General features: G+C 43.2%; 1 protein-coding gene across 4 annotated transcripts in view; it reads right to left on the bottom strand.

Moving 5' to 3' along the window:
- The window catches only part of LOC124721577 (1-acyl-sn-glycerol-3-phosphate acyltransferase alpha-like), a 787,251-nt gene that overhangs the window by 124,180 nt on the left and 638,827 nt on the right, over window positions 1–24,244 (bottom strand). For all 4 annotated transcript variants that reach the window (XR_007006350.1, XM_047246620.1, XM_047246622.1 and 1 more), the window contains exon 4: window positions 2,063–2,106. The gene's annotated coding sequence lies outside the window, so the exon portion shown is untranslated. The remainder of the gene's footprint in view (window positions 1–2,062; window positions 2,107–24,244) is intronic.

Below are 24,244 nucleotides of genomic sequence, written 5' to 3'. Positions count from 1 at the left end.
CATACATGGCTACACTCCATACAAATACTTTCAGAAATGACTTCCTGACACTTAAATCTATACTCGATGTTAACAAATTTCTCTTCTTCAGAAACGATTTCCTTGCCATTGCCAGTCTACATTTTATATCCTCTCTACTTCGACCATCATCAGTTATTTTGCTCCCCAAATAGCAAAACTCCTTTACTACTTTAAGTGTCTCATTTTCTAATCCAATACCCTCAGCATCTCCCGACTTAATTCGACTACATTCCATTATCCTCGTTTTGTTTTTGTTGATGTTCATCTTATATCCTCCCTTCAAGACACCATCCATTCCGTTCAACTGCTCTTCCAAGTCCTTTGCTGTCTCTGACAGAATTACAATGTCATCGGCGAACCTCAAAGTTTTTATTTCTTCTCCATGGATTTTAATACCTACTCCGAATTTTTCTTTTGTTTCCTTTACTGCTTGCTCAATATACAGATTGAATAACATCGGGGAGAGGCTACAACCCTGTCTTACTCCCTTCCCAACCACTGCTTCCCTTTCATGTCCTTCGACTCTTGTAACTGCCATCTGGTTTCTGTACAAATTGTAATTAGCCTTTCGCTCCCTGTATTTTACTCCTGCCACCTGTAGAATTTGAAAGAGAGTATTCCAGTCAACATTGTCAAAAGCTTTCTCTAAGTCTACAAATGCTAGAAACGTAGGTTTGCCTTTCCTTAATCTTTCTTCTAAGATAAGTCGTAAGGTCAGTATTGCCTCACGTGTTCCAGTATTTCTACGGAATCCAAACTGATCTTCCCCGAGGTCGGCTTCTACTAGTTTTTCCATTCGTCTGTAAAGAATTCGTGTTAGTATTTTGCAGCTGTGGCTTATTAAACTGATTGTTCGGTAATTCTCACATCTGTCAACACCTGCTTTCTTTGGGATTGGAATTATTATATTCTTCTTGAAGTCTGAGGGTATTTCGCCTGTTTCATACATCTTGCTCACCAGATGGTAGAGTTTGATATTATTTGCTTTAATAATAAAAAGGACGAGTTTCAATATTCAGTCTTCGTCTTAGTTACCTATTCACGTTAATGATAATTGCTTGGAAAGAAATAGAGATATCTGTTCAGGAGGTGCACAGGAGTGAAAGAATATGTGGCACTCGAAACACGGTCAGAGATAATTAGTTAGGCTCATGTTCCTGGGTGTAAGATTCCCCGTTTAGCTGTCGTACTGATTTTTAGTCCGTTTGCCTAATATAGGACAGACAGCTTTTTCTTGCAAGAAGTAAAGGAAATTATTAAAATGACAGGGGGAGGTGGAGGGCGGTTCTTACACATTGCACTTAAATAAAATTTATGTCTTCAACGTGTTTCCATGTGCTTGTGCTTATTGTCGCTGGATACTTACGATACTCAGAGACCACTTCGGATTTTTCTGGTGTGGAAATATCTGGAACGCGACAAATCAAGCCCGCAGATTAGACAGTAAAATGGTAAGAACAACTGCTGCACTACGCCAAGGCCACAATTTTACCTATTTACTTGGCACGCGGCAACATCTAGTAACTGCGGTAAAATGCAGAGGATCGAAGAGACTGGCGGTTCACCCTCAATGGAACGTATAAATAGGCGGAAATATCCATTACTTTCGGATTACACTGTTGGAGATATATCAGTAGAAACTGTTCAAAAATGGTTCAAATGGCTCTAAGCAGTATGGGACTTAACTTCTGAGGTCATCAGTCCCCTAGGCTACTTAAATCTAACTAACCTAAGGACATCACACACATCCATGCCCGAGGCAGGATTCGAACCTGCGAAAGCAGCAGCAGCGCGGTTCCGGACTGAAGCGTCTAGAACCGCTTGGCCACAGCAGCCGGCACTAGAAACTGCAACGACTGTAAAACATATAGGAGTAATCGTACGGAGCGACTCAAAACGGAATAACCACATAAAAATAGTTGTATGAAAAGCAGATCTGAGGCTTAGATTCAATGGAAGAATCCCAATGTAGATAGTTATTGAATATTCTGTGTGATGTGTATTAGCATTTTAGATTTATTGACACTATGTTACTGCTTACCTTCGTATAAGACGCTTTCAGCTATCTGCTTACGGAGGAATATCCTGGAACAAAAGAGCGCGTGTCAGATATTTATCATATTCATGAGGAATATTTGATGATAATAAACACTGAGCGTTACTGTAGTGGCAGATGTGGTTGATGGCAGTGAAATTTCCGAAAAACAACGGGCGTTATCGCGTAGCGTTGGTAATTGGTAATCCGATTATAGGAAAGGTCACGCGATGTGCATAACTCGCTGACCTCTGCGTGACTGACAGGCAGCGCTCCCCCCCAATCCCTCCCACCACCATTCCTGCTCAAGCTAAAACGTGCGTTCGCTAGCGAGCGGTAATTTCGCTGCATCATACTCTCCAACGGGCCATCTGTGTCGTGACATCACAATTCACTCTCTTCGGTCTCATCCCTCACTGGATTAGTGCCTATCACGGTCTGTCAGATCCATTTTCGATTTGATGGATCGTGCAGGCTCCATGAAAAATGACAAAAACTAAAACAAACACATTCTAATACTATTTCACGTTTCGCATCAGGTATATGACTTCCCTGATACGTACAGAAGGGACGGAATGCTTTGTGCTTGCTGGTTGAAGGGTAGAAGAGAGGAGGAGGAGGAGGAGGAGGAGGAGGAGGAGGTGGGATGAGGGGAAGCAATGTCGGAAATAAAGAGGAAGAGATGGCGGAACAGATATAGCTGTGATAGCAGCGGTGCAAATTTTGATCGCTTTCAAACTATTACATGACGATTTTGTATGCTACCGCAGAAGTGCTGCAATGAATTTCCATAATTTCATTAAGACGGCATGCAGATCAAAACCTTTGAAGGTTGGGTCACATTAGGCTAGTAATTTGGTCACGTGATGAATCATTTTGTATTGGTAGTTAACTGTCGACTGCTGTGGAGTGTGGACTGCATGATGATGAGAGCGAAGGACGAATCAAGCAATACATCTTACAGCAAAGCATATCCTGCAACAAGCCTGTGGAAGACATTAAACACCTAAATACAGAGAAAATGGGTACAAAAATTGTTCTCCAAGAAACCTGCATCAAGCATTACGTGTGCTTCTTACAGAACTCGCAGTTAATGACCAAAAAAATTCCTTGACGCGCTGAGAACGTAGGAAAGTTGCCTGATTTTTCTGTTCGAGAGTGTAATGTCACTTATCTAAGCAGTAACTAAACTGTAAGCTGTGTTGTACTTTCTTGTTACTAGCTACAGTTTCAGAACCTTAACACACCTCTTTCGACTAGTGAAATCAACCGTTCCTGTTTTCGTTCGAGAAGTTCGTCATACTTAAAAATTAAAGTGCCGAAGGTCTTCATCAGGAAACTGAATGAGAAATAATCTCGTTCAGCTTTATGTTCAAAAATGTTCAAATGTGTGTGAAATCTTATGGGACTTTACTGCTAAGGTCATCAGTCCCTAGGCCTACACACTACTTAATCTAAATTACCCTAATGACAAACACACACACCCACGCCCGAGGGAGGACTCGAACCTCCGCCGGGACCAGCCGCAGAGTCCATGACTGCAGCGCCTTGGACCGCTGGGCTAATCCCGCGCGGCCAGCTTTATGTATTCACTTTAATAGCACATGACAAACATTATTTAACATAAGACAATATTATACAACATACTGCGAAAATTAAAGTATATCAAGAAGAGACATGTTGGAAATCGACCATAAAGGTTGTGGTCTTCAGTCAGAGGACTGATTTTGCCGAATAATGTAAAAATTTTACACCATGACAATAAAGGTCAAACGTTAAATGTTGTAGAAGAAACTCAGATAATTCATTGTAAGAATCGTCTCGCACAACACAGATTACATGATCAGACTTAATTGAAACATCGCAATCTTCCGCAAATTTCGACTTTCTAAATAGGATTACTTAGTTTTATTGATATTTTAGCATTACAATGCTATATTTTTTATGTTACATATTTTCGCCCCATTTCCTGTTTCCTTCTGTTTTTCCCGCACTTACATATGGTTTACTTCCCTTTCATTATCATCCAGTCACTTTTTCTTCATTATCATCCAGTCACGTTTTCTATTTTCCTCCAGGCCTCTCTCTTCTACACATCCCTTTTACATTTCTTATCTTGTTTAACTAAACGTTTACATCCTTATTCTAAGGCGACATTACTGGTTGTGTTTCATGTCTTTTATTTTCTATAAAGATTATTTCGTGTTCCAGGTTGGATTATATTTTGCCATCCCCGTATTAATCAGCTATGTAAGGAAGCTACCGAACTTTCTCCGTCGCGGTCATTCGCAGCATTCGTTGTTTGTGGTATGCTTCGCGTGGTGTCGCTTACTTCCTGATCTGTGCGCGCTGGTCGTTCCGGTCGTTTTCTTGTCTCCGCGAGCTCAGTGTAGCACCGGCTCTCGCCTGCATTTGTTGCGGGTATGTGACTGCTGAGTTTAACATTCTGTTAAGGTCCTTAATATCTCGCTTCTTCTATTTTCAGCGTGTTATGCTTAGTCTGTTTCTCTCTATCTGTTCTCACCTAATCTATTCTTATTGACTATTAATGCTCTATTTTTATTTTAGGTTTTCGTTTTTATCGTGGTTTTTATTTGATTTGTTTTTCTGCCGGCATACCACCGTATTCTACTGCCACACGAGTCTATTCCGCATTATGTTGCTCCCCCAGCGGTGAGTTTATCTATCACACTCATCATTTTTCAAAAAATTGGTTCAAATGGCTCTGAGCACTATGGGACTTAACATCTTAGGTCATCAGTCCCCTAGAACTTAGAACTACTTAAACCTAACTAACCTAAGGACATCACACACATCCATGCCCGAGGCAGGATTCGAACCTGCGACCGTAGCGGTCGCGCGGTTCCAGACTGAAGCGCCTAGAACCGCTCGGCCACTCCGGCCGGCCATACTCATCATTTTCTTTGGGCCTTTGTCCCGCTCCATCGCGGGGTCGGCCTTGCTCCTTGGATGTGGCGTTGTTAGTGTCAGACGGTGGCCGGATGCCCCTCCTGTCGCCACCCCGAACCCCTGGGAATGAATTAGTGTACCCCAGCTGTCTGCATCTAGTGTACGCCATGAAATAGTGCGAACGTTTTCAAATATCTGCGAGTCGTGTAACTGAGGCGGAACGAGGGGACCAGCCCAGTATTCGCCTAGCGGCATGTGGAAAACCGCCTAAAAACCACATCCACGCTGGCCAGCATACCGGCCCTCGTCGTTAATCCGCCGTTAATCCGCCAGGTGGATTCCATCCGGGACGGGCGCGCCAGCCGGCCGCGGTGGCCGTGCGGTTCTAGGCGCTTCAGTCCGGAACCGCGGGACTGCTACGGTCGCAGGTTCGAATCCTGCCTCGGGCATGGATGTGTGTGATGTCCTTAGGTTAGTTAGGTTTAAGTAGTTCTAAGTTCTAGGGGACTGATGACCTAAGATGTTAAGTCCCATAGTGCTCAGAGCCATTTGAACCATTTTTGAACCGGCGCGCCCACCCGAGTCCAGGAAGCAGGGCATTAAGGCTCTCGGCTACCCTGGCGGGTAGTTTATGCAATTATGCTCCAGTTTTATTGATTCCACATTTATAGACCCTATTAGTTCTCTTGACGATCTCTTGCTATCTGAGGTGGTGGACTCTATCGTTCTGCGGATTTTAATACCTTACAACCATTCCTTCGACGAACGTTTTAGTTTGATACGACTAAGAATGTTGGTTCGTCCATTTAACCCTGCTCTGGACTTCATACGAATAAACTGTGAGTACTCGTATCCGTTATTTACCACATCCTTTTTCTAACTTGGTGTATAGATAATATTCCTCATTTTACTTTTCCCCCATTTTTCCACCCAGATGGATATCTGAGAACGCAGCTATCAGCTGCAATGCCGGTCGTTTCAATAAAGCATCATTTAACGGCTGTTGCGATTTTTCACTTATCAATTCGAATTTCACGCAGGTCTCTCGTTTCCGCGACACTGCTGCTCGCGTTGGACGGGATCGCACGACAGATACGCTATTCAGGAATCGATGGAATCAGAACAGACATAGCGGCATCCGGTATTCCAACGACACACACGCCCCAACCGCCTAAGAGGGCAAACATTACGTTCTCTCTGCAGTGCCGTAGCGTACTGTCACGTTAATTACATTTAGTCTAGAAATGGTTTGTTTGCAGTAAGACACGTATTCACACGGACAGTGCGACGACATATGGAGCTCCATGGACTGACAGCAAAGCGACCATTGTTATGGACACGACATTGCACTGCCTATGTTACTCTGGTTGCGATGCAAAGTTCCTTTGGACATGCATGCATGAATTCGCAATTGCGAATAAGGACTACAATCAGCTGTAAAATGGAATGACCACAATGAAATTTTGTGCCGGGCCGGGACTCGAACCCGGATTTTCCGCTTATCGTCTTACCATTTGGCTATCCGTGCACGACTCACGGCCAGACTCAAACTTCCATGTGTCGTCAACCTTGTGTCTACAACCTGTACTCGTACATCCATTATGCATATCGTACAGGTCAGACATGCGTGTCCAAAGAACTTTGCATCGTAGTCAGAATAACACAGTCACTACAATATCATATTTAGCTGCCGATACCTGGCAAGTGCCTTTCAAATACAGCGTCTAACTGGTACGGAAATATACGTAATGGATGTACGAGTACAGGTCGTAGACGCATGGTTGACAACATATGGAAGTTTTTGTCTGGCCGTGAGTCGTGCACTGATAGCCAAATGATACCGGCATGGTAGCTCAGCGTGTTCGGTCAGAGAACTGACTGCTTCTCTGTAGTAAAAATTGAGCGAAAGGATCAATAACAAACTTCCACGAATGTCATGTCACTTTCGCTACGATCAAATACAACGAACAATAATGAACAAAATAAAAAAAAATGAAAATAAAAAAAATGGTAAGGCGATTGCTCGCGATGAGCGGGAAACCCGGGTTTGAGTCCCAGTCCAGCACAAATTTTCGCTGTCGTCGTTCCATTCCACCGCTGGTGGTAGTCCTTATTCGCAACTGCGAATTCATTTCTACATCTACATCTACATTTATACTCCCCCAAGCCACCCAACGGTGTGTGGTGGAGGGCACTTTACGTGCCACTGTCATTACCTCCTTTTTCTGTTCCAGTCGCGTATGGTTCGCGGGAAGAACGACTGTGTGAAAGCCTCCGTGTGCCCTCGAATCTCTCTAATTTTACATTCGTGATCTCCTCGGGAGGTATAAGTAGGGGGAAGCAATATATTCGATACCTCATCCAGAAACGCATCCTCTCGAAACCTGGGGAGCAAGCTACACCGCGATGCAGAGCGTCTCTCTTGCAGAGTCTGCCACTTGAGTTTGCTAAACATCTTCGTAACGCTATCACGGTTACCAAATAACCCTGTGACGAAACGCGCCGCTCTGCTTTGGATCTTCTCTATCTCCTCCGTCAACTCGATCTGGTACGGATCCCACACTGATGAGCAATACTCAAGTATAGATCGAACGAGTGTTTTGTAAGCCACCTCCTTTGTTGATGAACTACATTTTCTAGGGACTCTTCCAATGAATCTCAACCTGGTACCCGCCTTACCAACAATTAATTTTATATGATCATTCCAATTCAAATCGTTCCGCACGCATACTCCCAGATATTTTACAGAAGTAACTGCTACCAGTGTTTGTTCTGCTATCATATAATCATACAATAAAGGATCGTTCTTTCTATGGATTTGCAAAACATTACATTTGTCTATGTTAAGGGCCAGTTGCCACTCCCTGCACCAAGTGCCTATCTGCTGCAGATCTTCCTGCATTTCGCTACAATTTTCTAATGCTGCAACTTCTCTGTATACTACAGCATCATCCGCGAAAAGCCGCATGGGACTTCCGACACTATCTACTAGGTCATTTATATATATTGTGAAAAGCAATGGTCCCATAACACTCCCCTGTGGCACGCCAGAGGTTGCTTTCACGTCTGTAGACGTCTCTCCATTGATAACAACATGCTGTGCAATGCATTTGATGTGCATTGTCATGGATTCCCTTGGCGCGGCAACAATATGAGGCGCGCCGACTGTGGTTCGCCCAACGACAACATTGGACACAGAACTGGCACTACGTCGTCTTATGAGATGCGTCCTGGTGCTGTGTACAGTGCAACGTTGGCCCTATCCCTGTGCGGAGGCTCCGAGGAGATCCAACATTGTCAAATTACAGTCGTCTTCATCCTACAGGCCTAGCACCTGGCACTACGGTAAGGATTCCATCACATACACAACACGGTCATCTCTGCTTCACACAGTCGGGAGTCTGCACAGTAGTCGCTAAGGCCGGTTGCTGTAACCTACCTTCGAGATCTCTGAGAATTTGTCCTACATCGAGACTGCATTTTGCAAAATGTGTGTGAGTTCTTATTGGACCAAACTGCAGAGGTCATCGGTCCCTAGGCTTACACACTACGTAAACTAACTTAAACCAGTGTGCGATTTGCAGGGGGGATGGGGGGGGTGATTCCCCCCCCCCCCCTCTGCATCTGACCATCCCCTCCTCTGGTTTTAGTTTATGCATCCCAACCTGGGATGTTTATTTCCCACGCACTGGAGTAAAACTTTATATATAATTAAAATTTGCGGAGCCGAATACTGAAAGTTTTTAATACAGTCTTACTATTAATATGTTTGGTTATTAATTTTGAAGAAGTGTTATGTAGTAGGTAAGCATTTCAAGATATTTAGAACTAAATGGCAAGACGACGCACGCCACATTTCCGTAGCATGCCACAATGTTGCAGGACGTCTCTCCAGCGTAAACGAGGCTTTAGAACCAGGTCTGTATTGTATGGTGGATGTGATGTGTTGCGTACGAAACTAAAACCTGCAATAAGATCCAAACGTCGAGGAAAACTGTGAAGAGGTGTCATCCTGCAGCAAGATAACGCTCGCCCACATTCTGCCAAACGGACAGCCGACGCAATAAAGAAGTTGAGATTCGAGGTGCTGGAACATCCACCATACAGTCCAGACCTGGCTCCAAGCGATTTTCACATGTTTGGACCCTTAAGGGAAGCACTACAGGGCAGAAGATTTGAAAGTGATGAATACGTCATTGCTGCGGTGCAAAATTGGTTACAGATGCAACCGATAAACGTATTTTATGATGAAATAAAAAAAAAAAAAAACTCGTAAAACGTCGGGAAAACTGCGTTGAAGTGGAGGGATGTTACGTAGAAAAATAACGCATGTTTCAGTTTTCTATCATCAGAATAAGTACAAATTTTCACAAATGTACCTTTACTTTTTGAATTCCCCTCGTATACCTGTATGTAGATGATTTTGTAAATAAGCTTTACCTATAATGTACTTTTAAAGATATAACAAGGGATGGCTTTCCTGATAGTGCATACGCGTGAATAGTGAGTTTCGGCATTAACATCTATTTATAAATAACTGTTTAACCATGAGTAACGCCACGGTCCAAGCTAGTAACATATATAATTATACTAACCCCTAGGACATCCCCCCCACTGGTAAAAGCACAAATCGCACACTGACTTAAACTAACCTATGCTAAGATCAACACACACACACACACACACACACACACACACACACACACACACACACACACACGCCCGAGGGAGGACTCGAACCTCCGGCGGCCGTGACATGGCGCCTCTAACCGTGCGGCCACTCAGCGCGTCTCTGCATGTTGCGCATAGTTCCCTGACCTACCTAGGTGCAGAGAAAAAAATCTAGTCAAGTGTTGCCGAGAGACTGTCTTGCCAACACTCGCCAGCTACGACTGATTAACTCTGGTACAAAACCGAAGCAACATGGAAGAACGTACCCTATGACATCTCTGTGTATCGCATACCAATTTATCTCTTCAACACTTAAGGTGAGTCGCCTACATTCATTACAGTAAGTTTTGTTTTTTACCAGCCATAAATATTTGTACTGCCATTTCATCATTTAGCTACTCTCCTAGTATAATGTTTTGCTCCTATAAATGATAACCACTAACGTTTTATACTATTTTTAATACCTAAATTGATTTCCAAAAATTTTCATGCATTAATAAAAGATCCGAGTCTCTCAGACTCATTTTCTATTTTTTCTATTTCTTTGTCGATGTTCATTTAGGCAATAAATGAGTTCAAAACCTGATGACTGTGGAATAAATATGAGACTAAAATTTCTATCCACTGAAAAAGCTACCACAGGAAAAGGAAGGAAACAAAAGAAGTGCAAAAATATCGCGGTCTAGCGATCAGGCAGACGGATTGCAATTTACTTTCTACCAGAACCCTGAATTCATGGTAATTTCAGCGTGTGACACACCAGTTCACTGGTCGTACCAAGGACCAATTTGGCTCATTTATACGACAGAGTGCACGAGGATAATAAACATCAAGAATCGTAAACCATAAACGAATAAGTGTGCCCTCGGCAAATGACTAGTCCAAGACGTTTCAAGTCACACTGTCAGTACAGTAAGAACTTCACCACCGGCACTCCAGTCTAACTACTCGCAAGTGAAGTTAGTCTCAGGACAGGCCCCAAGTACCAACCACACATGCCAGAGATTCGACCAGTAGATCACTTCCAGACCGAGGTCCAGAACCCGAGGGTCTTTCACCTCTCCAGATAAAAAAAATTCCATTTTTCCGCAAAGTGCACGAACGACACCAGCTTCACCCCATCTTGAGCCAATCACAGGGTTTTAAAGGGGCTAAATCTCCCCTCCTACATGACAGCACAAACTCATGTCGAACCAGTGCAACAGTTAAGAAACCTACATCTCTGGAAAAAAAGAAACCACCAACTACTGACTTTTTTAAGTTTTCACAGAGGGAGAAGATGTTTTTATCAAAAGTCGCATCGCTTCCTGTGGCAACAAGCGAACAGGAACAATCTTAAAGATCTTTATCCTAATCGCCTGTGCCTTGGAGCATGTTGGTCCTAGCTATGAAGTGTAATAAAGATTCTATCTCTAAACATTTCTCAGACGCCGGAGTTTCTTATAGAACTGACGCGGCTGATGGAAGTGAGTCACAGGCCTATTTGCAGTATTGGCGAACATGAGAACTTATAAATTTTTATTACGTGTGGCTCTGCACACAATGCCTGGTTTTTACAACTCCACTGTGGGGATGCGCTCCTTCAGTCCGCCACCGCCAGCCCAGCCTTTGGCTGGCGCCAATGCAGGTATAGCAGCGTTGTCCTGCTGGAGATCTGTCTTGACTAGGGGCTGCTCTGTCTGCCCTGTATGGCTGTGGGCCCGTCCAGCAAGATTTACTGAGGGATGGGCTCGCCGCCAATTGCTTTCAACTTCCAATGTGCCGTTTCTGTTAACTAACAACCATAAAAATACCTCATGCTTTTAGCGCCCTACCAGGCTCCATCAGTGTCTGCTCAGGCCGTTAACTTTCTAGAGTCTCGCTCAAAGTGCGTAAGGTTGTAACAAGATCTTTAATAATTTTCCGTATACGAAAAATAGGTGTGAGAGTAACTTGTCCTCCCCCACAGAAAATAAAAAAGTCATTGCTTAACCACATTTAATATTCATACTACTATTGATAAAACCTTGTTGAAATAGCATTTACTCATAGTTTCATTGTTGTCTTAGTGGAAAAATAACAGTATGAAGAAAAAATACCTTTGAGACACGCAGGTGTCTACTGTGATAAAATTGCTTGGGTATTGTAGTCATGTATTCTTCCTACTACACCGTTTGCACTAAGTAAATTTAACCTTTATTTTCTACCCATTCTGTTGCAATTTTAACGGTCAACAATACAGATGATATCAAAATAAGGAAGCCTCTACCCCCACCTCCCCCTTTCTCTCCCCACTCCCCTTTGCGCCACATGACGTTATATTATATGCTAGCCCTTTAACTAGACCCCAGATTGTCCTCTCTTACAGCGGCATAATATGAAGGCATACCCAATCCCTAGTCCCCCCTCCCCCCTCCCATCGGTCAATATGCAGGGCATTGGCTCGCTGATCGACCATTGCTACATTCTCTGCACAGTATGTCACTCGATTACAGGGTGGAAGGACATGTGGTTAACACACCATTCTTACAACCTTTAATGACTGGCTCAGAAACCTGTGCCACTACCTTTAACTCCTCTTTAATTCTCGTGAAGCTGAATGGAATCCGTTCCCGTTCTCCCTCCAGGTTAAATTCCTTAACAGTGCTTGAGAGCAAACTCAGTTCCTTCATTGGCAGTATGCATACTGACTACTAAGCCTGAGTGACAGATGATACCAATTTGGACTCATTACTACTTTTGTTGTGAAGATCAATTATGTACAAGATAGTAAAGCTGTCTTCAAATTGAAGGCTGGTTTGAATTCCGCAGTGCTTTACTTAGCATGGTGCTACTGGAGGTAGAAATGCTATGGAGATACTTTGGTTTCTGAGCCCGCTTACCAAGCCAGCTATAGTTCATTGGTTGGTGCTTTAGCGCACAAAACTGCTAAGGTCATAAGCGTCCGTATCATAATGTACAAAAATCCAAATACTAAATAAAAACCTGAGGCGAAAAAGGCAAAAACCCAATCAAGCATCTTTAAAGGAGGAGCAGCTGAGGACAAGGACATCCCTATGGAAAGTTTTTCAAAACATCGTTGAGATGGCGGAGGTCTCCGCGGGGAGGATCGAATTTGTATCGCCATGCTGCTGTGGCGAATAAAAAGTAAGACGCGATCGACAGAACACGTGCGATCCGCTAAGATATCTGACAAAGTAGATGGGAAACATAGATATAAATGTAAACAGTTGAAAAATGGGCACTGGATTAGAAAGTGGCGCACCTCCATGGGTTGAGAGCAGTAGGCATGAGTGGGGCAGGGACGCCATTTACTAAATGGCGGTGACTAAAGCGGAAGTGTCCTATACGCAAACGGGCTAAAATGAACTCCTCGGGGTTCGCACGAGTCACATATCTTTCACCTACATTTAACATATTTCAGACACATCTTTCACCTGTATCTGTAGCGATTTTCGACCTGCAGCTGCATTATCACGCAGCTCAATGTTTATAACGTCGTAGCCCCTAAACTGAGTCGTACAGTGATATAATTTTGCAGGTACATTCAGTGGCATATGTAAATACCGTCTGAGAAATTTGTGGAGAGTAGAGTTAACAGTAAAAATGTAATAAATTTAAACGTCTGGTCTGATGCGACAGTTTTACTGCGAGAACAGTGAAAATGTAGTAAGCGATAAACTTTTTTCCTTTCACTATTTTGTGGGGCTGTTGGGCGGGGGGGGGGGGGGGGGGGGGGGGAGTCTCTTAAGGGTTTGAAATTGTGTGTAAAGTTTTTTGCAAGTCATTAAATGGTTTCATTCTCAAATACCGGATGAATATAATCTGGCCATTTATATCCTCGTAGTGAGCTACGGTACTTTTTCATCTCCGTCCTCACTAATTTGAGATATAGTTGGTTCTTACCCCCATAGCGGTTGTTTCCAGACAGTAAATGACATGTGTACCAAGTTTGTTTGAAATCGATCCAGTGGTTTAGGAGCAAATGTGAACATACATATACTGGTAGATCAGAAACAGTCCGAAAAATTTTTGTAAGCTTGTTGCAGGGGAGGTTGTACTGAGAAATAATTTTTAAGAAAAAAATTATATACGTTGTGCCGCTTCCTAGTTACGAGTTAATTAGCATTGAAGTTAGCTAATCACGCCGTTGCGCGTGCAAATTCATGCGGGCCTCTAGATGCAACTAATGTCTGTCGTTCTCACTTCTGAAATATTATTATACTCCTCCCCTCCCCTCCCCCCCCCCCCCCCCCCCCCCCCCCCACGCTCTGTTTTTCTTTCCTTCCTTAGCACTTCTCGTTCTTGGCACAAAAACGGCAAATGATATCTGTTTACTTCTGTCTAATTATTGTAAATATCAGTTACAATGGCCGGCCGCCGTGGTCTAGCGGTTCTAGGCGCTTGAGTCCGGAACCGCGCGACTGCTACGGTTGCAGGTTCGAATCCTGCCTCGGGCATGGATGTGTGTGATGTCCTTAGGTTACTTAGGTTTAAGTAGTTCTAAGTTCTAGGGGACTGATGACCTCAGTAGTTAAGTCCCATAGTGCTCAGAGCCATTTCAGTTACAATAACAATAATTTAGAGGGTGTCCTTCGAACACATGACAGTTAAACGTTTTTTAAAAAATTATCATACATCTGTATTATTCAAAGGTGGTGAAAGTTAACTATTACAACTAGTTTGTTAATTACCTTGGCTGAGTGTGCGGTTATTTGAACTGAGAAAATATGTGTATTTCACTACTTTTTTTTTTACAAACTGTTCACAAATTACTTAGTTTAAGTTTAACTATTTCATTCTATGTTGCTTTTAATTCATTTAGAGTGTTGTAATATTTGAACGATCATTACGTACAAACGACGACTGAGCAATAGTCAACATTTAAGAGCCAATTTGAAAAATGTTATATTCAAATTGATCATCCGAAACTGAAATAAACAACACAAAAGTGCGCACGGTACAAAATTCGGAAATTTTCTAACATTTGCATAGATAGCGTGACGTGCGTACTTGAATTTGTGAAGAAAGTAGATCCATTCTTGGTTGGATCTTTGAAACAGCAACTCGCAATCCCCCTCCAGCTGCAGTCGAGAGCGATGTTTGGTCTTCATTAATGCCATTTCAGAAAATGTTGACTCGCGTTTTCCATTCATACTTAGATGAAGGTTTTGAAAATTTATTCTCGAACTGTTGACGAAAGTTTGAGAAGTGCACTATGTCAATTCTACTAATTTTATCGCCGGCCGGTGTGGCCGTGCGGTTCTAAGCGCGTCAGTTTGGAACCGCGTGACCGCTACGGTCGCAGGTTCGAATCCTGCCTCGGGCATGGATGTCTGTGATGTCCTTAGGTTAGTTAGGTTTAAGTAGTTCTAAGTTCGAGGGGACTGATGACCTCAGTAGTTAAGTCCCTTAGTGCTCAGAGCCATTTGAACTAATTTTATCTACGTCCAACTCATTTTCCTCCACGAAATCATTCAGTCAGGAAAACATCTCGCGGCCACCCTTCTACATCTGGGCTTTCCGTAGTACAAGTTTTCCCTTAAACGCAAGAACTTCCTCGGTTAGAAAGATGATGTCACTACTTCAGAGCTGAAGTGATAGTTAAGATCATTTAGTTTCTCAAAAAGGGCCAAGTACCACAAAGTAGAAGCTACTTTTCATCCAAAAACAGAGAAACGAGTGTGGGACAGCTGTTGAATAGGAAAAGACGAAGATCATCCTTCAATTCCACAACGCGACGAAGAGCTTTACCACGAGACGCCCAAAACCTTCGTGTGCAATAGAAGCGAATCATGAATAGAGCCCATCTCCTCGCAAGAGAAAGACCGTCTACCGTCTAATAATTGTGCTTTCACCAAATTTACCACACTGACTGCACCGTTCAGCACTTCACTGACATCCGGTCGTATTACTTTAGAAGCCAATGTCTACCTGTCCATCATGTAATGTGTGAATTTTACAGAAGGAGAAACAGCGCACACACTTGTCATGAACCCCTTTTTAGTTCCAGTACATGCTGCCACCCATCGGTACACGCACCAACACAGTTTTTCCATGACAGATGGTTGTCAACCAAACAGGAATTCAAAAGGAAGAAGACATTTTCTTCTCTACTCCTACCATCCAGAGCTCTACAAAATACTAAGTTCCCGTGCATTTCATTTCATAACAGTAGCGCAGAAAAATAAGATGCTGAGGAACATTTTCGATATCAGTATTGTCATGATGTTGCAGGCCGAGTTTTGGGCTATCATGAAAACGTGATAGCAACTAGTTTTTCATGTCAATAACTATTGCATCAATACGACGAGCCACGGTGTTATCTGTGAGTGGTACCGACTTCAGACTCACACCAAAAATTTCCCCGTGCATGATTTCGTATATTTTGACGGCTGCGGGAAGAAGTAATTTCACGCCAATAATGTGTGATGTTTCGCATTTTGCAATTAAATAGGATACCTCTAGGGATTCTCTTATACCCAGACCTCCAGACGTGAGAGAATTCGATAGGTACCAAACTGTGTATGTCGAAAGAGTATCAACGAGAGCTCTAATATAGTTTGTTCTATGTGCTGTTGTCTAGGCGAACGTGCGTGAACGCTAAGTAATAAGTAACAACTGACCTACGACGCACAGGAAAAGCATAACTGTGAACGTCTATCGTGTAGAGCTGCCGTAGCGAAGTCGGTAGAGCATTAGTTAGTAGTATTAAGGGTCCCAGGTTTAAGCCCTGGTTCTGCCAGTTTTTATAGTGCAGTACATGTGAAACTGTTATCTGGGACAATATGTTCCTGACATGTAAAAGAACTGTTCGGAGTTTACGGCAATGTTCTATTAGCAGTCCACGTTCACTTCGTTCATTTGAAAGTAGGAAACCGAGTACTTTTGTAGTTTGACAGAATAAACATAAACAATCGGAACAGCTGGCTCTGAGCACTATGCGACTTAACTTCTGAGGTCATCAGTCGCCTGGAACTTAGAACTAATTAAACCTAACTAACCTAAGGACATCACACACACCTATGCCCGAGGCAGGATTCGAACCTGCGACCGTAGCGGTCGCTCGGTTCCAAACTGTAGCGCCTAGAAACGCACGGCCCCGCCGGTCGGTAAACAATCGGAACAGCCAATAGAATATTGCAATGGAATGATCTTCTTAATCTGCAGTCCCTCACATACAATCAAATGGGTTCCAGTTTCGGTAATTCTCACCGTCATGGCTGGATAACAGCTGAACTCGTTGATGAACCTACACGCTTTGAAACATCCGACACAACTCTGTTTCAGACACAAGCTTCTATTCTGCAATCTACAGGGTGGACGCGCAAATATGGGAATCATCAAATCTGCTTGGTGAAGAAAGTAATTCGCTTCAGACATTTCTTTGTACGCAACTACTATTGAGAAACCGTTTTTCCTCAATGAACAACACTGTGCGTGTGTGGTGGTGTTTATATTGATTCCTGGAGGTTATGTACTTATTCTTATTGTTTTGTTTACTATTCGTATTATTATTATTATGCTTATTATTTTTTACTGTTATTGTTGTTATTACAATTAATACTTCCTCACGTATGATGCAGTCGTTTCTTTATTCTTCTGTTCCTATTGTTTATGTTTATTCGTGAAGCTACAGATGTACTCTGTAGATTTGCTACTTTCAAGTAAAGGAAGTTAAAGCAGACTACTAACAGAACATTGTTATAAACGCCGAACAGTCCTTTTACAAGTCAGGAACTTCTTATCCTACATCTACATCTACATCTACATCCATACTCCGCAAGCCACCTGACAGTGTGTGGCGGAGGGTACCCTGAGTACCTCTATCGGTTCTCCCTTCTATTCCAGTCTCGTAGTGTTCGTGGAAAGAAGGATTGTCGGTATGCTTCTGTGTGGGCTCTAATCTCTCTGATTTTATCCTCATGGTCTCTTCGCGAGATATACGTAGGAGGGAGCAATATACTGCTTGACTCTTCGGTGAAGGTATGTTCGCCGGCCGCGGTGGTCTCGCGGTTCTAGGCGCTCAGTCCGGAACCGCGCGACTGCTACGGTCGCAGATTCGACTCCTGCCTCGGGCATGGACGTGTGTGATGTCCTTAGGTTAGTTAGGTTTGAGTAGTTCTAAGTTCTAGGGGACTGATGACCACAGATGTTAAGTCCCATAGTGCTCAGAGCCATTTGAACCATTTTTTAAGGTATGTTCTCGAAACTTTAACAAAACCCCGTACCGTGTTACTGAGCGTCTCTCCTGCAGAGTCTTCCACTGGAGTTTATCTATCATCTCCGTAACGCTTTGGCGATTACTAAATGATCCTGTAACGAAGCGCGCTGCTCTCCGTTGGATCTTCTCTCTCTCTTCTATCAACCCTACCTGGTATGGATCCCACACTGCTGAGCAGTATTCAAGCAGTGGGCGAACAAGCGTACTGTAACCTACTTCCTTTGTTTTCGGATTGCATTTCCTTAGGATTCTTCCAATGAATCTCAGTCTGGCATCTGCTTTACCGACGATCAACTTTATATGATCATTCCATTTTAAATCACTCCTAATGCCTACTCCCAAATAATTTATGGAATTAACTGCTTCCAGTTGCTGACCTGCTATTTTGTAGCTAAATGATAAGGGATCTATCTTTCTATGTATTTGCAGCACATTACACTTGTCTACACTGAGATTCAATTGCCATTCCCTGCACCATGCGTCAATTCGCTGCAGATCCTCCTGCATTTCAGTAGAATTTTCCATTGTTACAACCTCTCGATACACCACAGCATCATCTGCAAAACCCTCAGTGAACTTCCAATGTCATCCACAAGGTCATTTATGTATATTGTGAATAGCAACGGTCCTATGACACTCCCCTGCGGCACACCTGAAATCACTCTTACTTCGGAAGACTTCTCTCCATTGAGAATGACATGCTGCGTTCTGTTATCTAGGAACTCTTCAATCCAATCACACAATTGGTCTGATAGTCCATATGCTCTTACTTTGTTCATTAAACTACTGTGGGGAACCGTATCGAATGCCTTGCGGAAGTCAAGAAACCCGGCATCTACCTGTGAAGCCGTGTCTATGGACCTCTGAGTCTCGTGGACGAATAGCGCGAGCTGGGTTTCACACGACCGTCTTTTTCGAAACCCATGCTGATTCCTACAGAGTAGATGTCTAGTCTCCAGAAAAGTCATTATACTCTAACATCATACGTGTTCCAAAATTCTACGACCGATCGACGTTAGAGATATAGGTCTATAGTTCTGCACAACTGTTCGACGTCTCTTCTTGAAAACGGGGATGGCCTGTGCCCTTTTCCAATCCTTTGGAATGATACGCTCTTCTAGAGACCTACGGTACACCGCTGCAAGAAGGGGGGCAAGTTCCTTCGTATACTCTGTGTAAAATAGAACTGGTATCCTATCAGGTCCAGCGGCCTTTCCTCTTTTGAGCGACATTAATTGTTTCTCTATCCCTCTGTCGTCTATTTCGATATCTACCATTTTGTCATCTGCACGACAATCTAGAGAAGGAACTGCAGTGCAATCTTCCTCTGTGAAACAGCTTTCGAAAAAGATACTTAGTATTTCGGCCTTTAGGCTGCCATCCTCTGTTTCAGTACCATTTTGGACACAGAGTGTCTGGACATTTTGTTTTGATCCACCTACCGCTTTGACGTAAGACCAAAATTTCTTAGGATTTTCTGCCACGTCAGTACATAGAACTTTACTTTCGAATTCATTGAACGCCTCTCGCATAGCCCTCCTCACACCACATTTCGCTTCGCGTAATTTTTGTTTGTCTGCAAGGCTTTCGCTATGTTTATGTTTGCTGTGAAGTTCCCTTTGCTTCCGCAGCAGTTTTCTAACTCGGTTGTTGTACCACGGTGGCTCTTTTCCATCTCTTACGATATTTCTTGGCACATACTCATCTAACGCATATTGTACGATGGTTTTGAACTTCGTCCACTGATCATCAACACTATCTGCACTTCAGACAAAAGTTTTGTGTTGAGCCGTCAGGTACTCTGTAATCTGCTTTTTGTCGCTTTTGCTAAACAAAAAATCTCCCTACCTTTAAAAATTTCTATTTACGGCTGAAATCGCTTTATGACTGCCGATTCCCTGTTCTGCGTTAACTGTTTCAAATAGTTCGGGTCTGTTTGTCACCAGAAGGTCTAATATGTTATTGCCACGAGTTTAACTGCTCAAGGTAGTTTTTAGATAAAGCACTTAAAAAAATTTCACTGGATTCTTTGTCCCTGCCACCCGTTATGAACGTTTGAGTCTCCCAGTCTATATCCGGCAAATTAAAATCTCCACCCAGAACTATAACATGGTGGGGAAATCTACTCGAAATATTTTCCAAATTATCCTTCAGGTGCTCAGCCACAACAGCTTCTGAGCCAGGGGGCTTATAGAGACATCCAATTACCATGTTTGAGCGTGCTTTAACCGTGACCTTCACCCAAATCATTTCACATTTCGGATCTCCGTCAATTTCCTTCGATACTACTGCACTTCTTATCGCTATAAACACGCCTCCCCCTTCACTGTCCAGCCCGTCTCTGCGGTATACATCCCAATCTGAGTTTAGGCTCTCATTACTGTTTACGTCTGGTTTCAGCCAACTTTCTGTCCCTAGTACTATATGGGCGTTGTGACCGTTTATTAATGAGAGCAGTTCTGGGACCTTTCTATAGACGCTCCTGCAGTTTACTATTCACACATTAATATTGTTATTCCCTGTTGCATTTTCCCTACTCCTACCTTGCCGCGTCTCAGGAGGCGTCTTGTCGGGCCTAGGGAGGGAATTATCTAACCTAAAAAAAACCCATGTGCACTCCACACGTACTCCACTACCCTTGTAGCCGCTTCCGGCGTGTAGTGCACGCCTGACCTATTCAGGGGGACCCTACATTTCTCCACCCGATAGCGGAGGTCGAGAAATTTGCACCCCAGATCTCCGCAGAATCGTCTGAGCCTCTGGTTTAAGCCTTCCACTCGGCTCCAAACCAGAGGACCACGATCGGTTCTGGAACGATACTACAAATAGTTAGCTCTGATTCCACCCCGCGAGCGAGGCTTTCCGCCTTCACCAATTCCGCCAACCGCCTGTACGAACTGAGGATGACCTCTGAACCCAGACGGCAGGAGTCATTGGTGCCGACATGAGCAACAATTTGCAGTCGGGTGCACCCAGTGCTCTCTATCGCCGCCGGCAGGGCCTCCTCCACATCTTGGATGAGACCCCCCGGCAAGCAGACGCTGGCCTTCTTCCCCGACCTTTCCGCTATTTTCCTAAGGGGCTCCATCACCCGCCTAACGTTGGAGCTCCCAATAACTAATAAACCCCTCCCCCTGTGTGTCTGCTCGGACCTTGCTGAAGGAGCAGCCACATGTCCACTCACAGGCAGTGCGGGCGATGCCACACGGCCAGCCTCCACATTTACCCTCCGCCTCGTGCGCCGTGAACGCCGCTGAACCCGCCACTCCCCTTGTGGAGAGGGTGGCCCAACCGCGCCCGGTACCCGCGAAGATGTCTCGACAGCAGGGACAGTGGGTGAAGCATGTAACACCTGGGGTGTACCATGCGACGCACCAGACTCCCCACTGCCGCTAAACTCCGAGACAGCAACCTGAAGACGGCTGACCGTGGCCATCAACTCGCTCAGCTGTTCGCGAACAATGACCAGCTCCTCCTGCGTCCGTACACAGCAGTCACACATCCTATCCATCCTAAGAAATCAATTTACTGTAGAGAGTTAATCAACTTTTAACTAGACTGCTAATTCACTAAAGGCGGCTGATTGTTGACTAAACTGTGATTGCTAGCCACTTCTTGTAGAAAACAATGAAAATAGCACTACCTGTCTCTGGGCTGTATTGAAAACAAACACTAGCACTACTGGCACTATGGTTGACTAAAGGGACTCTCTCTGACTGTATTCGAAACAAACACGAAGCAGTATGGAACACTATTACTAGCTTCCTAAAAGCAAAAACACACGGAAGAAGAAGTGACAAGTAAGAAAAATACAGTTGATACTTAAATTAAGGTAGCTCGCTGCACAGCAGACGTGAATCAGACGGCAGTTACGACGATCCTATGTAACAGTCACACATGTTCTACAGTACAAAGACTGGCATGACTAGGGCTCGAACCCGGGATCCTTGGTTCGATACAACACTCGAGCGACTTTCCCACGAGAGATTTACACGACAGATCCTCACTGTTACGCTGTTACTGTGCTCCGTAGATCAATAATTGCTACTTATTACTAGACCTCGGACTTATAGGTTCTAAAAATCTTAAATTAGGTACCTAAAATAGGTTCTATCACTTACAAAAATAGGTTATAAAAATCAGAAAGTAGGTGACCAGAATCTGACATTTTATTGTCTAGAAAGATAAATAGATTGACAAAAATCCACATTATATTATTGTTCATTCCTTAATTACAATCGCAGTAAATAACTAACACTTTCTCCGGTTTTTTGTTGAGAAACTGTATCTCATGTCTGTCAATAGCGTCTTATATGCCGAGAATGAGCGTTCAACGTCAACGTTTGTCACCGGAGTATATTTAAATGACGGTATTAGGCGCAATGGGACCGCAAACTCATGTTCTGTTGGTTTACCTGGTACGAAAAAAAATGTTCAAATGTATGTGAAATCTTTGGGACGTAACTGCTAAGGTCATCAGTCCCTAAGCTTACACACTACTTAACCTAAATTATCCTATGGACAAACACACACACCCATGCCTGAGGGAGGACTCGAACCTCCGCCGGGACCAGCCGCACAGTCCATGACTGTAGCGCCCAAGACCGCTCGGCTAATCCGGCGCGGCTTACCTGGTAGGATGTCAGCCACCGTGCAGAGGGTGGACAGTTTTTTTTTTATATATATAGCGCTGTCTTTAGTTTCTCACTAACTTTCATACCAACAGAACTTGGAACCAAGTTGATTTTTTCTATCACCTCATCTATCAATCACAGTTTCGTATAGACTGGTTTCCGTGAACACTCTAGAGCTTTAATAATAGGGACCAAAAATGCATAATGAGATTTTATGTATGTAATGTCGTTGGAAATTGTTGGGTCCTTTAGAAGATCTTTAGTTGAAGTACTGCTCACTGCCTCCTCCCGCAATTTAAGAACAATGTTCATAATGTCTTCCAAATGATCGCTGTAATATTCCACGGCTTCTAGCCACGTTCCCCAGCGATTAAGTATGGGTTGTAGTAGAAGTGGTACATTGGAAAGTTCCTTTCGAAATAACTGGATTCTTGTAGGTGCTTTAATATAAAGCTTTTTGATGATTGAAACTAACTTATTTACATGTGGAAATTCGAGACGTATCGTCTCAGCTACACTATTCATGCCATGGGCAAGACATGTGATATGGGGCAAGGCTGAGTAAAATAATTTCAACAATTTAACAGAAGCAATCATGTATGCGGCTGCATCAGTGTAGATTACAAGTACTTTATTTTCATCTAGACTGTTGGGTAAAAGTAGGTGGAGGGCTTTATTAACAAAGTGATGGTTAGTCTTTTTTAGCTCCTTGCCGCAGATCAGATGAGGTACAGAGCGAGTGTCAGGATCTAACTTTCCAACAATCAGATTAGCCACATATCGACCTTGTCTGTCAGTAGTCTCATCGACAGAGATCCACATGTATGAATTGCCTATATCCTCCCTTATCCTGCTCAATGTATTGTCATATAAAGTATGTAAACAGTTCTTTCTCAGTGTGGATTCTGATGGAATGCTGTGATGACAGTATTTCTCTAGGAAACTTTTGAACTGACTATTTTCAACTGCGTTGAATGGTATATTTACTGCAACAATGGCTCGATACAGGTCAAGATGAAATTCGTTTTTGTTTCTTGAATTTGGTCGTCGTCTGACTCACGATTGGCGTACATGCATGCAAACAAACCAGTTATTGTTTTCTAAGTAGCCAAAAGATCAGAAGAGCAGTTTTAGTCATACAAATTTTATTTGCCTGTATTTTTGAAAATTAGATACAGTCAGATTCTAACTTGAAATTAGGTATTTTTAGAATTTTTAAAAATGAGGTACAGTCAGGTTCTAACAAGAAATTAGGTATTTTAGGTACTATAAAATTACAATTTTCGATAAAATATTTGCGTAATTCTTAGCTGGGAAGACAACGAAAGAATGTTAGCCACAAAAAATTTTATTTATTTGAATTTTTAAAATTTAGGTACTAACCTGAAATGAGGTATTTTTAGGTGCTTTGAAACTAGCGTTTTCGATCATAAATTGGCGTAATTCGTGTATGCACAACTTCTATTGCCTTTATTTAATGAGGAACAAAATCAGTTTTTACTTGAAATCCGAGGTCTGCTTATTGCTAACCGTTTACACACGTCTTCCTGGACGACAGCACATGGAGCGATCTATATTGGAGTTTTGGTTGATACTCTGTCCATATACAATGTTTCGTACCTATCTGACAGACTGGCATCTGGAGGTTTGGGTGTTAGTGCTTCAAAATCTCCACATTAAGAACACATTGTGATATTTCCACATTATGCAATAGTTGCTGCGTAACTATCAAGTTACGCACTTCGGTTTTGCATTCAGAACTAACGTCGC

This window comes from Schistocerca piceifrons, chromosome X (assembly GCF_021461385.2).
Source record: "Schistocerca piceifrons isolate TAMUIC-IGC-003096 chromosome X, iqSchPice1.1, whole genome shotgun sequence".
Taxonomy (NCBI): Eukaryota; Metazoa; Arthropoda; class Insecta; order Orthoptera; family Acrididae; genus Schistocerca; species Schistocerca piceifrons.
This window is presented reverse-complemented; position numbering and strand designations above follow the sequence as displayed.